General features: G+C 44.7%; 1 protein-coding gene and 1 long non-coding RNA gene across 31 annotated transcripts in view; both read left to right on the forward strand.

Annotated features, from left to right (window-relative positions):
• The first annotated feature begins 372 nt into the window (after positions 1-372).
• On the forward strand, positions 373-7,939 carry LOC131818285 (uncharacterized). 2 transcript variants are annotated; one of them, XR_009348782.1, is made up of 6 exons: positions 373-674; positions 2,653-2,738; positions 4,009-4,190; positions 4,542-4,792; positions 5,657-5,729; positions 6,441-7,939. It is a non-coding gene; the product is annotated as an uncharacterized LOC131818285 (long non-coding RNA). The 2 variants fall into 2 exon arrangements; XR_009348770.1 differs by lacking the exon at positions 373-674 and adding an exon at positions 1,469-1,805.
• Positions 7,940-10,539: 2,600 nt separating this feature from the next.
• SEC31A (SEC31 homolog A, COPII coat complex component) overlaps positions 10,540-17,744 on the forward strand; it is an 81,701-nt gene continuing 74,496 nt past the window's right edge. For 28 of the 29 annotated variants that reach the window (XM_059147692.1, XM_059147949.1, XM_059148125.1 and 25 more), the window contains exon 1: positions 10,540-10,668. The gene's annotated coding sequence lies outside the window, so the exon portion shown is untranslated. Of the gene's footprint in view, positions 10,669-12,563; positions 12,909-17,744 lie in introns of those variants that run through there. The other variant, XM_059147779.1, reaches the window with a different exon arrangement.

Genomic DNA, 17,744 nt, shown 5'->3' on the forward strand with positions numbered 1-17,744 from the left:
GCGGAGGGGAGGGGGAGAAGCGCTGCGCCCGGGAGACGCGGACGCGGACTCGGGCCCCCGCGCAGCGACCCGCGAGGGGCGGAGCGGCTCCGGCCGGTCCGTGGGTCGCTGCCCGCTGCGGAGGTGGGGGACGAGCAGCGGGTGTGCCTGGCCCGAGCTCGGGCGCCCGGAGGGTTGGCGCGACAGTGCGGTGCGGACACGTCGGCTTCACTTCAGCGCCCCCTTCTCTGGAGACCCTTCGCCCCTGTGGGCGTCGGCGCAAGCCGGGTAAGGCCCTGGGGGCCCGGCGTGGCGGGGACCGGGCCGCGGCGCGGGAGGGCGGGCGTGCGGGCCCCGCGGAGGGCCTTGCGGCCAGCTGCCGCGCGTCGTGCGGGGTGCGGCTGCGGCGCCCGCGTCGGGTCTGAGGACCGCCGGGTCGCCGCCGACCGCTGCAGCCGGTGCGGAGGCAGATGCGCGTGCTCTTGATGGAGCTGCTGCTCGTCTCCTCCTCCTGCGGCCCCGCCGGCCACATTGCGTCTCCCCTTCTTTGCGGAGTCCGGGTTCCCGCCGGAAGGTCGTCCTCGCGCCTGCGGTCCCGTCACAGTGCGCCCGCCCTGTCAACGACGTGCCGTCGCGTGGCCTAAGGATAGTTCTGGGTTTGGGGAAAATTGATCCAGATCCAAATTGTGCAAAGGGTAGGACCTGGGTTTAACTCCCCTGCAGGTTGTTAGACTGTTAGGAATTTTCTAGTACTCCACCAATTAAGACCCCAAATAAGGCTAAGGAGAGATAAATAACATTTTCTGTTATCTTTTTTTTTTTTTCAAGATTTCATTTATTTATTTGACAGAGATCACAAGTCGGCAGAGAGGCAGGCAGAGAGAGAGGAAGCAGGCTCCGCGCTGAGCAGAGAGCCCGATGCGGGGCTCGATCCCAGGACCCCGAGATCATGACCTGAGCTGAAGGCAGCGGCTTAACCCACGGAGCCACCCAGGCGCGTCTTGCGTAGGATGGTTCTCGGGGCATCCATGTTGAAGATACTTCGGTTTTTTTGACTCCCCAAAGATGTCCCAGTGTCCGGGTACACTGCTGCGCTCGCGCTCGTCCATTCATCCCCGAACACCCGGGTGTTTCCGCTGTGGGGCTGTGGGGTGATTCTGCTGTGAACACTAGTGCACGAGTTGCTGTTGCGGCATAGACATCTCAGGCTGGAACTGCGGGGTCATAGGCTGACTTAGGTTTTAACTCTTGGGGAAATGCCAAACTTTTTCCAAAGTGGCTGGACTCGTTTACATTCCCCTAGCAGTGCATGAGGGTTCCATTTCCTCCGTGTTCTCGTGAGTGTGAAGTGGTACTTCATTGTGGTCGTTGCCCGAGTTTTAAGGACTTGGGGTTTGTAGGGAACTTGCTAGAGGATGCTCCCTGAGTGTAGAAACAATGTCCACGGTGAATCTGTCTTTACAGTCTCTGACACGCAAATAGATAGTGAATGTTTCTTCTGTAACGTCATATATGTTCGTGAAAAATACCTCATGTTCAGAAAAATTGTGCATCTGAAAGAAGCCATACTTATAGGGAAAAAAGAAGGTTAACATTGACTACTCAAAATCTGTGTAGTTTGGTACTCTCTGAAATAGTGATCAGTCCCAGGGGAAGTGCTCCTATGCCCCCCTCCCGTCCCCTCACAGGTAATGTAAGTGGACACTGCTGTAGGTTACATTAGAGCAGAAGAACGGGCCTGGTGGACGCTAGACCTTGCAGAAGGGAAGTGGAGCTGAGTTACAGGGGCTGCTGAATGGTATTACCTGCTGAGCGCCGGACGGCAGGTGGAGACTCGTTTTTTACTAATTTAGAGTTGAAGCACCCCTGCTGCCAGTTCAGCATCACAGTCTGGAAGAAAAGAGGGCTTTTCTTTCTGCTTAATTGGATTTCAGATGTTGTGGTCCTTCTAGGAAAGATAAAACTGTGACACATATTATTCTGAAGGCATTCTTGTAATTATTAATTATAAACGAGTTACTGAAAACTCGTGCTGCAAAACAGATTTACTTTAATGGTGTAGACTGATGAAAAATTCACTTTATGGGAACCATGCGGGGTCACTGCCCTAGGTATTCTTAGTGTACTTCTGGATAGAAATGTGCAGTCCGGGCGCCTGGGTGGCTCAGTGGGTTAAGCCGCTGCCTTCGGCTCAGGTCATGATCTCGGGGTCCTGGGATCGAGTCCCGCATCGGGCTCTCTGCTCAGCAGGGAGCCTGCTTCCTCCTCTCTCTGCCTGCCTCTCTGCTTACTTGTAATTTCTCTCTGTCAAATAAATAAATAAAATCTTTAAAAAAAAAAAAAAAAGAAAAAAAAAAAAGAAATGTGCAGTCCTTCGTAAATGCATATTTTTTTTCGAGTTGTATTTATGTTCTTTATATTTAGTTATAACTTTTACATTTTTGTTGCTATTTTACTGGTGACATTGAGGTTCTCAGTTTGATCATTTTATTATCTTTGCTTCCTTCAATAACTTCATATCCAGTGATTAAACCTTTTCACTGCTGTTCACATAATGAACTGTTGTGATTATTGCATATGTAAATGAGGATATGTAAGCTGTATTAAAGATGTTACTGCCAAAGGCATTGACCATTTATGCAATGTAATTTAAAAGAAAATACTTCTTTTCAGGAATTAACATTCTTGGAGATGTTGGAAAAGGATTCCTGGGCCTTGCAAGGTAATTACTCCACATCTACAGGGGAGGTAGCATATCAGTATGTATCTTTATTTTATTTACTTATTTATTTATTAAGATTTTATTTATTTATTTAGCAGAGACACAGTGAGAGAGGGAACACAAGCAGGAGGAGTGAGAGAGGGAGAAGCAGGCTTCCCGCAGACCAGGAAGCCTGACACAGGGGGCTTGATCCCAGGACTCTGGGATCATAACCCGAGCTGAAGGCAAACACTTAACGACTGCTATCTGTTTTAAATAAGCGCCCCTTCTGTTTTAAATGTACTAAGTGTTCCTGGAACAATAGTACTGAGTTGGAAATAGAGGATTGTCCAAGGAAAGATTTATGAAGGCTTTGGTAAAATATAATTTCCTGTCACAGAGTCTCATTGATTCGGTAGCTTGGGGGGGAAAAATAACAGCTAATGGTTATTTTTTTTTTTTTTTAAGATTATTTATTTATTTATTTATTAGACAGAGAGAGAGAGAGATCATAAGTAGACAGAGCAGCAGGCAGAGAGAGAGGGAAGCAGGTTCCCTGCTGAGCAGGGAACCCTACGCAGGGCTCAAACCCAGGACCCTGGGATCATGACCTGAGGGAAAGGCAGAGGCTTTAACCTGAAGGCAAAGGCTTAATGAACTGAACCACCTCTAAGTACCTTGAAAGCAAATAGACTTTTTGCTTTCTAGGACTGGTATCTTCCTTATTAAACATCTACCCTTTTGTCAGATTCTTAACTAGTTCCAGAACCCTTAATGCTCTCATACATTAAAATGTATTTCTAGTTAACTGACACTCTTGCTGATTTTTTAATCTTTTCAGTTCAGAGAGCCTTGGGGTTTTGAAATTATTGGTGGCCAACTATAAAAAACTATTCTAAATCTGATCCTTTCCCCAAGGGTTCTGGGATTGAGCCCCTTGTTGGGCTACCTGCTCAATGGAAAGTCGGCTTCTCCCTCTTCTCCTGCTCCTGCCCTCTCTCCTTCTCACACTTCTCTCTCCTGTGTGCTTTTTCTCTAATAAATAAATAAAATAAAAGATTTTATTTTCGAGAGAGAAAGCATGTGAGCAAGTGGCAGGAAGTGGGGGAGGCAGAGGGAGAGGAAGAACTGAGCAGGGAGCCCAACACACGGCTCCGTCCCAGGACCCCAAGATCATGACCCAGGCCAAAATCAAGAGCTGGCCACCGAGGTACCTCCTACATTTTACTTTTTGTATATGGACTGTGGTCTTCTGTATTAATTATTTATTGCTATGTAAAAATTACCTAAAACTTAGTAGTTTACAATAGCAAATGCTTATCTTACAGCGGAGAGCGGAGAGACGTCCGTGTTCTTGATTCTCACTTGGCAAGTCTCAGTTCCTTGATGGCTCTTGGCTAAAGACTTCAGTTCTTCACCGAGTGAACATAGGCTGCCTGAGTATCCCCACAACGTGACAGCTGGCTTCCACCACAAGCAGTGATCTAAGAAAGAAATGCCAAGACAACATGTAGGTGGGCACATACAGGGATGTGAATACCAAGGGTCGGAGAATGTTGGGGATCCTCCTGGAGGTTGACTACCACACCTGACTCTTTTTTTTTAATTGCTTCAGTTTATTGAGTCAAGAGTTTAGTATTTGACCCTCAGGCCAGATAATTAGAAGTATGAGAGTATGGATCCAAATGAGCTCTTTTTTTTCTAAGGTGCACAGTTTCTTGCTGGTGAATATATCAGTTCCATAAATGATGCTGTAGTCTTTTTTGAAGTTTTCTAGGGAGTGTATAAGAAAGCTCATTTTATAGCTAGAATACTCTACCTTGATCATATGTATTTTTTGGACCCATTTCCCCTTTCCCAGTTCTTCTAGGTGGAAGTGGTTGGAGAAGCTGGAGGTAGACTGTATATAGAAGCACATGTGCTATTTTGCCTGCAGTGCACACTGACTTGGTGGAAATTCCTGTTTCAAGTGTTTCGAGGAATGTAGTCCACAAATACTTAAAGGCACTTATTGAAATATTTGACATAGGACGGAATGAAGGCACAAATATGCTACTGCAGCTTTAAAGCAATTGGTCCTTTTCCTCAAAAGCTCGATATTTATCCACTATGGTGAGTATGCTTTTCTTTGTTTTCTACGTAGGCTCCATGCTGGGCCTTGATCCCAGGACCTTGAGATCGAGACCTGAGCTGAGAGATCAAGAGTCAGACACTTAAACGGACTGAACTACCCAGGCGCCCCATACTTCCTTACTGTTGCTCTGCTGCCTCCATGGTCTTCTGTCCCTCTCAATGAGCAAAATATGGACTTTACCAAGCAGTCAGAATCCCCATTATTGGCAGATTTCTTATTAGGGCTCAAGATTTTAATCTTTTGAGCCATTTCCCTTTATCACTGCCTAAAAGTTGTTAGGAGGGGACAATTCTCCCCCTTTCCCTTTAAAGGTCACATGCTTCTAATGATTGGAGATATTGTCAAATAACAAAAAGCATTACATATAAAGATGTAACCAGTTTTGGAATGTATTTGTATTAAGCTATGATTGGCCTTTCCTTGGCAAGCTTAATGTTGAGAATATATTTCTAAGTTAGCATAAGGTAATCTATGCAAAGTAGGTAAATAAAACCCTTGAAATTATTTTGGGTGTGAGTTTTTTTCCCAATCATAGTAAAATTAGAGGTCTTAACCTGTTTATGAGAATTCAAATTTATAGAAATGTGCATTTATTATGTGTTCTTTAAAAGGGGCTAAAAATCATGAAAACCTTATGATTAAAGCTTAAGCTGAAAATAGGGAAAAAAAATACAAATGTCCAATGATTAAACTTTTTCCACTGCTGTTCACATCATGATTTGTTGTGATTAATGTATGTGGATGAGGACATAATGGAGAAAAAATCGTAGTGGAAGGAAGAAAAGTATAGATGGGATGTAGTTTCTGTGTGTTGAATTACTTATTAATGCTTTCCCTTTTAGGAATGAAATTGAAGGGTGTTTTTTTTAACATTTTGTCAGATTCATCTGATAAATGTGAACGTTTATATAGAAGGTAAGAGGTTTATTAATTTGTTAGTTTTGACAAAAGAACAAAATCAGGTATCAGGTAACAGTGGATATTTGAGCATAATGTGGGTATCATACTCAAATTTTTTTCCTTATTTCACCTTTGAAAAATAATACAATTTTCTAGTCAGTAGATTTGATTCAGGATTGGCAATTGGGTGACTGGGATCAGGACTTTTAACCTTCATGATCATCTTTTCTCAAAAATAATAATGGAAGTCAGCCCCTGAAAGTCTTTTATTTATTTTATTTATTTGACAGAGAGAGATCACAAGTAGGCAGAGAGGCAGGCAGAGAGATGAGGAAGCAGGCTCCCCGCTGAGCAGAGAACCTGATGCTGGGCTCGATCCCAGCAGGACCTGAGCTGAAGGTAGAGGTTTTAACCCACTGAGCCACCCAGGCACCCCAGCCCGTGAAATTCTTGGAGATCATATATTGCAGGGTTTAAATTTGCTGAACTTTTAGATGTTCTATAAATGATCTTTGATATGCTAATGAATGACCATCCTGTAATTTAAGCTTTATTCAAGAACAATAGATAGGTAACAAAAGCTGGAAATCTCAAATCTAATACCAGATTAATCTGTCAGGCATGTTGTCGTGGGGTGTTTCAAATTTGAGAAATAGAAAGCTTTATAAAAGAGAAGAATGTTTGCAAATACTCAAAGTTGATTCACATGCATTTTTATTTCTACAGACATAAAAGTTGGTGAAAAACTTTTTGTTTATATGCCTTAATGAAAAGATGTACAAAATAAGTGTATCAGAAACAAAACTAAAACCTTAATGGGATGGATCTGTCACAGGAGTAAACATGGTGTCTGCTGAATGGTACGGAATAAGTTGTAAACACACAGTCTGGTGCCTTGTGATGACTGAAAAGTTACACAGGACAATAGTAGATTTGTCCAGAACTTTACTCTTTTGCAAACCTCAACATTATTGAAATGAGGGAGGGGGCCTAAATTCTCAAAAGGATGTCTTTGGACTGTCTGCAAACCCTAATATGAAGAGTTATATATTACATGGTCTCCAAACATTTTTCTAGCTCCAGTGAGTAATTCAGTCTGGAGCTAACATTCCTTTGAAAGAACCTTCAGTTTTTTATTTTGATCTAGAATTATGTTTGGCTAGTAGTTAAATTGGTTTAAAAGTTGACTTGACTATTTTGTGAACTAATAGAAGTTTTTCTTTTTAGATACAGGTAGTCTTTACTTTGCACCGTTCCAATATGCATGAAGATGAGTTTTTACAGTTAAGTAACACCAATTCCCCTACAACATGGTTGAAATTTCAGTTACTACGATAGTAACCAAATTGTTGCATAAGCTTTTCTGAAGCTCTTTATTCCACCAATGATTATATATATAAAAGATGGTCAGTAACCACTTATAATCACTTCTTTCAGAAGTCTTTTAGTCAGTGATCATTGATCACTGAACATTTATCAGTTCACAAAGAGTAAAGCATGTAGTTGTGTTGCCTGTTTCCCAGTGGTAAACTCCCCAACATTTTACAAAAATGGATCACCAAAGAGGGAATTGGTCAATAAAGATGATAGGGCAGCAAAGAGACAAAAATTGGAAACACTGGAAGTGACATTGGACGTCATTAGAAGATTGGAAAATGGTGACAGCAGAGCGAAGATGATAAGACCTGGGCTGACATGAGCCTGTATTTATTTGACAGACAGAGCTCACAAGTAGACAGAGAGGCAGGCAGAGAGAGAGAGAGAGAGGGAAGCAGGCTCCCTGCTGAGCAGAGAGCCCGATGTGGGGCTCCATCCCAGGACCCTGAGATCATGACCTGAGCCGAAGGCAGCGGATTTAACCCACGGAGCCACCCAGGCGCCCAATATGAACCATCTTTTAAAAGTTCAATGAAACAAGAACTTTGGGGCACCTGGGTGGCTCAGTGGGTTAAGCCTCTGCCTTCAGCTCAGGTCATGATCTCAGGGTCCTGGGATCGAGCCCTGAGTCCAGCTCTCTGCTCAGCAGGGAGCCTGCTTCCTCTTCTCTCTCTGCCTGTTTCTCTGCCCACTTGTGAGCTGTGTCAACTAAATTAAAAAAAAAAAAAGAACTTTAAGGGAGAGTTACTTAAACATGTTTTAGTTTAAATTGTACTAGGAACAGAAAGCCATGTATGGTCGAAATGGAGTGCTGACTTCTACTTTCAACTGAGGGCTCTAATAAATAATCCCAAGCACTATGGCTAGCATTCAAGCCAAAGTGTTGAGGTTAGTTGCTGCACTGAAGGAAAATGGTAGCTAGAAGGAGACTAAAAAAAAAAAAAACATTTTACTGTCCATACAGGCTGGTTCCATCGCTTCTAGAGTCGGCATGAATTGATTAACCTTCCACTGTCTGGCAAAGCTGCAAGCTCAGATAAGGTTACTACTGTGAAATTTGCACCATTATTCCAAGAGTCACAGGCAGTCCTTGCTTTGCCCAGTGTAAGACTACTGTGTGAAAACTTCACAGGGTTTGGCTATAATGTAAAGGGAGTTCCTATAAGATTCCGCTGACCGTGAGAATGTGGACACTCGTACCATTCAAGCCGTTCTAGAGACACAACCAGAAGAATTTAGTGGAGGTGAACATCGTAATAAAGAAGAAAAGCATTTGTGTGTTGTAAAGGAAGAATATGTTTCAGAGCAAGTGATGTGGGTGAAAAAACCACATTAAAGGAGTTCTCAGATATTTCATGACATTGAATGCGTAAGGGATTAAATACTAGAAGCCGATCCAAACTCAAGAGTATGACAGTTTGCCAAAGTGTAGAGAAGATGCTTGCTCCATACTGTAAATTACATGAGAAAGCACTGTTCAAACTTCTCCTGAGACTTTCCTATAAATAAAATGCTATAATTTTCAGTGTTTCTGTTTTCAATACTTTTTTTTTTTTTTATAACCAACATCAAGAAAGTTTATGATGTTTGGATAAATCTTAGGTTACAGAACACTCAAGATTAATCCCATAGATTGACTGCTTTGCAGTTTTCATTTCACAGTCCACAGAACTCCCTGCATTTCAAAGAGCTAGGAGCTGTATTTAAGCAGATATAAATAGATGAAGCCTAGAAACAAATACACTTTACCTTTAGGATTATCCGTTATGATCAACTTTTTTTTTTAAAGATTTTATTTATTTACTTGAGAGAGACAGTGAGAGAGAGCATGAATGAGGAGAAGGTCAGAGGGAGAAGCAGACTCCCCGTGGAGCTGGGAGCCCGATGCGGAACTCGATCCCAGGACTCCAGGATCATGACCTGAGCCGAAAGTCGTCCAACCAACTGAGCCACCCAGGCGTCCTGATCAACATTTTTCATACGGTCTTTGTATGCTATGTTGAGGCTATTAAATAAATTTATAACTATATGTCCCATACTTCAATTTTGAATGTTGATCCGTTTTAGGTAAAATCCTCTAATGGAATAGGTGGTGTAAAGGGTCATACAGTAAATACTTCGGGCTTCGCAGACTGTTAGCGTTTCTGTCGCATGAAAACCACCGCGGACCATATCCGAATCCTTGGAAGTGGCCGTGTTCCAGTCATGAGCCTGACTTCATGAAGGCCTTGACCTCCAGTCGACAGAAGGGGGTGGGGCGCAGGGACTTGGGCAACAGGAACACGTACCTCAAATGATCCCGAACCCTGGATTTTGGCAAGGCCGTTCAGACGAACCCTTCCTCCATGCCAGCGTGCAGTCCCAGGTAGTGGTTTTGGGATTTCCTGGTGACTCCAATGATGGGCCCCCTTTAAAGTCGGATTTTCCTTTAAGTGATTTTCCCAGCTCCTCTAGACAGACGCAGCTGTAGGCAAAGCCGGCTTCGTCGAAGGCCGGAAGTCGCTGCTGTACCTCCGTAATTCGTTTAACCCGTTCGCGTCCCAGAAAGAGAAACGCGGCTTTTCAAGTTAAAAGGGCGTTCCAAGGAGTGCAGGGGTGCAGAAGCCCTGCTCTCAGTACTCGGAAGCGGAGGCGCCTGAGCACGGGCCCGTGTAACCAAGCACTGCTCTAGCCGTCGGCCGACCTGGTCCGTCCGGTTCTGACCGTCTACGAAGCGCTTTTCTTCTGGTTTTGCTTCCTTTGCTGCAAAACGACGGAAGGGCGAACGACACGCGCCTTCGGTGCCCGGCCTGCGGCGAACCTCAGGTCTCCAACGGCACCCGCGGTGCTGCCCGGCCCGCCTGAGCCCCCGCGCCCCTTCGCGGTAACCGGGCAGCGCGTCCGCCACGTCAGCGAGCACAGGCGGAGGGAGAGGCGGACTCCGCAGCGCCGCGAGCCCGACTGGGTCCGCCCCGGGCCCGCGCCCCGAGCCATGCGGCGCCGCACAGCAGACTGGCCAGGCCGTTCGCGCGAAGGAAGGTCTCAAAGGCGACACCCAGAGCCGACCGTGACATCCCGAGAAGCCCGGCACACGCGTGGCGGCCGTCAGGGCCGGTGGCCCGGCCTGCGCGGGACTCGGCCGGCGCGGCGGCGACCCCGGCACGAACGCTACGGGGCGTCCCTGCGGGCCTCGCCGCTCTCCGAAGAGACGGCTCCTCCCCGCAGCTCACCGCATCCTCGCCCCGCACGCCGCCCCGCACAGCCGGTCGCCAGCCCCGCCGGCCCCCGCCACCCTCACGCGCAACCGGATTCAGCCTCCGCTCGCCGCCGCTCCCGGAAGTGAAGCCGCCGGCCGCGCGCCGGGGTGGGCGGGGCGAGGCGTCGCTCCCGGAAGTGCGGCAGCGGGCCGGCGGCGGAGTGGGCGGGGCGGGGCGTCGCTCCCGGAAGCGTCGGCCGGCGGCGGGGAGGGGCTGCGGCTGCCACGTTGGAGCGGAACGTGGAGGTGGCCCTGGGGCGGGAGGAGGGGCGTTGGCGGAGGCTGGAGAGTCCGACGGGCGTCGCGCGGACACGGGAGCCGGTCGCGGAGGGTCGCCGCCAGGTGTGTGCGTCTCTCTCCCCCACCCCCGGCCTTCGCCGGCCTTCGGGCCTTCGGTAGAGCACAGGCGAGGGCGGGGAGCGCGGCGTCTGTCCCCGCCGGTCCCCGCCAGCCTGCGGCCCGGTCTGTGGTGGCGACGCGCCCCTGCTCCTCGTTTCGGGCCCGTCGGGACCTCGCCTGGCGTCCCGGTGCCTCGGGGATCGCGGCGACCCACGTCCGCCGGCGTTTCCACTGCGGAGCGGGCGCCCCCCGGGGCTTCGACGGGGCGTCCTGCCGCGGCGGGCACCCGGGGTCGGGGTTAGGCGCCCGCACACCCTCGCGCGCCGGGAGGGGCGGCCCCGGGGCCGCTGGGCTTGACTTTGTGAGGGCCGGTTCGGGTCCGAAGTGTGGCCGGGCGTGAGGGCTCGCGGTGGCGAAGCGCCGGCCGCTGTCGCGGAGCCGGGACCGGCCCGCCTCCCGGGTGGTCGCCGGTCGCAGCCTGCGCCTGGCGGAGGCCGCCGCGTGCGCTCGGTCTCCGTCGGTCATCCGAGGGCAGGAGGACGGCGAGCCGGACGGTGGCCGGGCGTGTGGGCGCCGCGAACGTCGGCGCAGCGCTGGCGGCCCGGGCTGCGGGGGTCTCCTCGGCGGTCCCTTCGCGCCGTCGGTCCTGCGGCTCGGCTGTCTTTGTCGCCGCCCGGATCTGCGACCGGTGGAGAGGGAGAGGCCGCGTCTTCCCGGCCGTCCCAGGTCTTCGGTGCTGACCCGTGTGGGGCCGAAGTCCGCGCGGTTTCGTGCTCCCTCCGGGCTCTCTGGGGCCGCGCCGGGAGGGTCGCGCGGGAGGCCCGCAGGCCCGACCGCGGTGGCCGAGTGGTTCCGGAGTTCGGAAACGCGAGGTCGGGACGGATTGGGTTTTATATAAGCAGGTTCTTGTTGGAAACGAATAGCGTAATAACAAAGAAATTTGTAGCTGTAAGGAGCAGTGGTCCTTAACTCTATGACATTCCGCTCCCTTTTTAGGGTCTGTTGAAAGCATTGGACGACCTTCCTAGAAGAATGCGCGCACACACACGCACACACACTCACACACACACAGAATTTTCTACGTAATTTCGTGAGGCTTACAGATGCCAAGTTAAAATTCTTATCAAGTGATATTATTAAATCGATTTTTGCAGTGTTTTTAGAAATGTGTCATTCTTAATTTCAGCTCAAAAGATTATTTGTTGGATTCCGGTAAGTATGACAGTTAGCTCTTTGATTTGGTTTTGGTTGAAACCTGCGTCTAGAACGTTGATAACACCGAATACATCCTCCCGAACACATGTGCCCATCCATAATAAGGTATTTGCCCCCACAGATGGGCAAATACCGTGTTTTTACCAAATACAGTGCCAGGTAGGGATTGTTTGAGAGTAAGAGTCTCCAATTTTTTTTTAAAACTCTTCCAGTTCTTACTTTCTGAGGTAGGAGTCATCTCTGTATGTAGCAGTAGACAGTAATACTGTTGGGTTTTAGTACTGCTTTACAGAATTATCAATTAGAAAATGAAAAGAAAGAAAAAAGCTTCCACTTAATTGCATGCATTTAGCTACATTCATGTTGTGGGGAGAAACTTGGATGAAGAAATTAGTTCTAGTCTGGGACATACATTTTCTTCAGTAGATGTACTCTTTTCTTGGAGAGATTTATTTATTAGAGAAGGAGTGAATGCGCACACAAACACACGCGTGTGCAAGCCGTGGGGGAGGCACAGAGAGAGAAGGAGAGAGAGAATCCCAAGCTGATTCCCTACTCAGCACAGAGCCTGAGTGGGACTTGATCTCAAGCGATCAAGACCTGAGCCAAAACCAAGAGTCAAAGGCTCAACTGACTGAGCCACCCAGGTGCCCCCTCAGTAAATGTATTCTTGAAGATTCATTGAGATTAACATTTTAAATTGTGTCTTTTGCAATAGCTGACATTACAAACATGTAATTACTGTGTGCCAGGCACTGTTCTCAGTTCTCTATGTAATGCCTCATTTAATTCTCACAGCACTTCTTTTTTTCTTTAAGATTTTATTTATTTGAGACAGAGTGAGAGCTAGAGAGCAAGAGAGTGATAGAGCATGAGCACACACACAAGGAGGGAGAAGCAGACTCCCAGCTGAGCAGGGAGCCTGATTCAGAGCTTGATCCCAGGACCCTGGGATCATGACCGACCAGAGCTGAAAGTGGACACTCAGCCGACCGAGCCACCCAGGCGCTCCTCACAGCAGCCCTTCTGTACGTGCTTTTATTATACCTATTTTACCAGGTGGGTAGCCAAGACACACAGAGAGCATGTGAGAGCTTGGACAAGGAGCTGGAACTTGAGCTGAGGGTATGGCTCCAGGCTTCATATCCTAAATTGCTGTGCCATTGATACCGTCCTGTAGATGACATATGTGAACAGGCCACTGTCCTCACAATTTTTGTATTATCAGAATGATTTTGTTTTGTGTAAAATAATCTCGAATGAAATAAGTCTGCATAATGTGAATTCTAACCACATATGATACTGAAAAAATTTACACAAAGCTTTGGAAGCATGTCCTACTTGGGAAGTACACATGGTTTAATCTAAGCATTCTTCAGATTTTCAAGAAAATTAGTTACAACTAAATCATTCTTAAGAGAAGGAAATATGCAGGTGGTATTTCCATAGTATTCTTAGTGTTTTGAGAATGATTGCAACACATAAGGCAGTTCCAGGCCATTGTTGTAGTGATTAAAAACAAAACAAGGGGCGCCTGGGTGGCTCAGTGGGTTAAAGCCTCTGCCTTCAGCTCAGGTCATGATCTCAGGGTCCTGGGATTGAGCCCCGCATCAGGCTCTCTGCTCGGTGGGGAGCCTGCTCCTTCTTTTCTCTCTGCCTGCCTCTCTGCCTACATGTGATCTCTGTCTGTCAAATAAATAAATAAAGTCTTTAAAAAAAATAAATAAACATACAAAACAAAACAAAACACAAAAATAGCTGGTATTGAAACCTTGTATTCAGTACAAGTTAATAAATGCAGCATATCTAGTGGAACACTGAGTGCTGACAAGAAATAGACTCTTACAAATGTTTTGAATTCCCACTTAACCATTTTATGTACTTGTGAATGTCTCTTTCTTTTTCAGTAAATGTTACACATTAACTAATTAGGTTCATGAATTAGGTAACCCTTGTTGTACCTTTGCTCTTAGACATGTTGTAGTTACGTTTTTTTTTTTAATATATATAGCTGTTCTGTTTTCATTATTAGAAATTATTTTAAAACATCTTCCAACAATCCCTTTTTTCCTCTAACGATACTTTCTCCTATTTTTTTAAGTAAGAAATGTTAGTTTTATTAAAGCCATTTTTCCCTTTAAACACTTAAGAATTTAAAAATTAAATGTTTCACTTGAATTTTTCCAGCTCGTCTTTTTGTATTTCCATAAGTATAAACATTCAAAATCAAACAAGCAGAACTTTTTATGTACCTCATCCTGTACTAAGCAATTTTTATTCCAAAAAAGGATAAAAGTTTTAATATTTGATTGAAAAATTATTTACCTGGTTAATGAAACAAGATGAAATATAGAACATTTGGTTAAAAAGGCAATGGGAAAATATTTAACAGTATGTTTTATTAAGGTAGAGTAAGACACTTTATTATAAAATACTTGAAGTGGTACAGTTGAAAGATTATTTTGGTCATTGTAGATTGAATCATTAGGGCACTTGTCATGAAGGAGCTGGGACTTGAAGGAGCTGGGACTTAATAACAGTTGGCTGAGAGGAAGAGAGCATTTCATTTATAGAAAATAGGCCTCTTTTTCATTTTTAGAAAATTGAGATTTTTCCCCTTTTTTTCAGAATTGTCTTAGGAAACTAGATGTGTAGTTTTCTTGATTAATCTTATGATTGTAATAATTTTGAAAAGTAGTTAGCGTATTAAAACCCATGCTAAGCTATGTGCTAGGCACTGTGTTTGGCCCTACATAAAATACATTATCTCAGGGTGCCTGGGTGGCTCAATCATTAAGCCTCTGCCTTTGACTCAGGTCATGATCCCAGGGTCCTGGGTTCAGCTCTCATCAGGCTCCCAGCTCAATGGGAGGCCTGCTTCTCCCTCTCCTACTCCACTTTCTTATGTTCTCTCTCCAGCTGTCTCTCTGTCAAATAAATAAAATCTTAAAAAAAATTTTTTTAAATAAATAAAAAATAAAAATACATTATCTCATTTGAACTTCACAACATCCCATGAGGTAGTCACTCTTATCCTCATTTTACAAATTGGGCTCAGGGAGGTTAAACAGTGTGTTCAAGGTGTCCTAAGCAGCAGACCCAATATTCAGATCGAGCTTTGACTCCAGAGGCTCTCCTGCTTTTAACCACCAGATTCAGCCCCCTAGTCCACTTTGCCTAACCTAGTACAGTTTCTTCTTCTCTCTTTTCTTTTTTTTTAATTTTTATTTTTTTAAAATTTATTTATTTATTTGACAGAAGGATTACAAGTAGGCAGAGGCAGGCAGAGAGAGGAGGGGAAGCAGGCTCCCCACTGAGCAGAGAGCCAGATGTGGGCCTTGATCCCAAGACCCTGAGATCATGACCCGAGCTGAAGGCAGAGGCTTAACCCACTGAGCCACCCAGGTGCCCTCTTTTCTTTTTTTAAAGATTTTATTTATTTATTTGAGAGATAGAGCACGAGCAGGAGGAGGGGCAGAGGGAGAGGGAGAAGCCGTCTCCCTGCAGGTGAGGCTCCATCCCAGGATCCTAGGATCACGACCTGAGCAGAAGGCAGATGCTTAACCAACTGAACCACCCAGAGGGGCCATTTCTTCTCTTAATGTCCTCATGCATTCTAGCTGCTTTGTTATTATTTCTTCTAAATGTTAGTATGTCTTTTGTGATTAAAATTGAATACCTGAATTTGTTGGGGTAACAAGTAAGAGTGCGGACTCTGGAAGTAAACTTCTGACTTCAGATCTTGGCTGTACCCCTTGCTAGCACATACAAATTATTTAATATTTCTGTGCCTTTATTTTTAATACTTTTTTTTATACTTGGAGAGCTCCAAGCATAAATAATTTGAACATGTAAGGCATAGGTCATATTGTTAGTCTAAGGCCCTCTTAGGGAAACTATTGGAACATGAACTTCATCTCTAGAGGTGAGTAAGAAAGCCAGCAAAAGTACTTTTGGAGAGCATTATATATATTTAACTGTAGACCTGAGACTAAAATGAAAGTGGGAATAAGGAAGAAAGAATAAAATCTGTATGTTAAATATCTGATAATGTAGGAATTGGTTATAAAACTTTATAAAAGATTAAGAGAAGTGGAAAGTAGGAAAAAATTGGTGGTAAAAGAATTTTATGGATCACCTCATCTGTAATGGCTGGGATATCCTTTAAAGCTGACAAATCAGTTGGTAGAAGTATAAACATATTCAACAGTACAAAGGTAAACACTAAAAAAGATAATACTATTGACTATAACTGTGTAGTACAAGAAGGGAAGTAAGATTATGTGAACTACTTTCATTAGTGCTTACAGTAATTACTGTGCAAAGAAATAGAGGATTAATGGTACTAAATAAAATTATTTGCAGTTATAAAGATAGAACCAGAAATACATATTAGAACAAAACTACAAGTCACACTAATTATCAGAAAAATTATAAATACACAAATAGAGACAATAGGGAAAGTTTTTAATTATAAAACCATTTTAAATAGCAAAATAATGTAGAACTAAGAACAACCATATTTGTCAAACCACGAGAAACTTTTATATTGGTAAATTCTATCTGGTCTCACTAGCTAATAGATTAAAAAATTTTCACATTGGATCACCAGGCAAAATCTAATTCTATTTGTTTATGTATTTATTTTGCTGTATTTAAGGCAGCCAGTGAAAAAGTGGTTCAAAAGTTGAAAAGGGCAAATATATATACATAAAGGCACATAAAAAGTAAGCTAAGGTATTGTTCTTAATATGAGATAAAGTGGAATTCAGGCCCAAAGGCTTCCTTAAAATGAAGAAGAATACAAAGTTAAACTGTATATTAGACAGTGAATGTTTAACATTATGAATATCTGTCAACCAAGTAACTATGTATTAAATACAAAGTAACTTTCATAAAGCAACTTTCAGGAGGTACCAGGAAAAATAGGCATAAATGCATTAGGAGTAAGTGACTTTTTTTTTTTAAAGATTTTATTTATTTATTTGACAGACAGAGATCACAAGTAGGCAGAGAGGCAGGCAGAGAGAGAGAGAGAGGAGGAAGCAGGCTCCCTGCTGAGCAGAGAGCAGATCCCTGAGATCATGACCCGAGCCGCAGGGAGCGGCTTAACCCACTGAGCCACCCAGGCGCCTCCCGAAGTAAGTGACTTTTCATTCAGTATTCTTGGTCCAGGGCAAATTAAACGGAGAAACAGTAAGACTGTAGATGACCTAAACAATTTAGTCAATGGGGTAGATTTAATATATATGGAACTTGACCCTGAAAACAGTGTACCCCTTCTTTTTAGATCTCGTTTGCAAAAACTTCTCTATAGTTCCCAAAGAAAACTTCAGTACATTTTAGAAAGGAGAAATAGTATTAAAATCACAGTGCACTTGCATATTAAGTTCAAACAACGCTTGGATTAATGGAGAATACAAATGAAACTTGTACAGTATACTGATGACCATAGTGATGAGAACACTAAAAATTATGGAGCCTGGCTAAAATAGTTCTCAGAAGTGCAAAGCTTTAAATACATCAGTAAAGAATAAATAATAAAAATGAGTGGGTTAAGTGATTAACTCAGAAAGTTAGAAAAAGATCTAAGTAAATGAAAAGAAGGTAGAAGGAAGGAATTAATAAAAATAAGAGAGAGGTGCCTGGGTGGCTCAGTTGTTAAGCGTCTGCCCTCTGCTCAGGTCATGATCCCTGATTATTAACATGTCTTGGGATGGAGCCTACACTGGGATCCCTGCTGGTCAGGAAGCCTGCTTTTCCCTCTCCCACTTCCCCTGCATGTGTTCCCTCTTTTGCTGTCTCTCTCTGTCAAGTAAATAAAATAAAGTCTTTAAAAAAAGAAAGAAGGAAAGGAAGGAAGG

The sequence above is a fragment of the Mustela lutreola genome, chromosome 1 (genome assembly GCF_030435805.1).
Source record: "Mustela lutreola isolate mMusLut2 chromosome 1, mMusLut2.pri, whole genome shotgun sequence".
In the NCBI taxonomy this organism is placed as follows: domain Eukaryota; kingdom Metazoa; phylum Chordata; class Mammalia; order Carnivora; family Mustelidae; genus Mustela; species Mustela lutreola.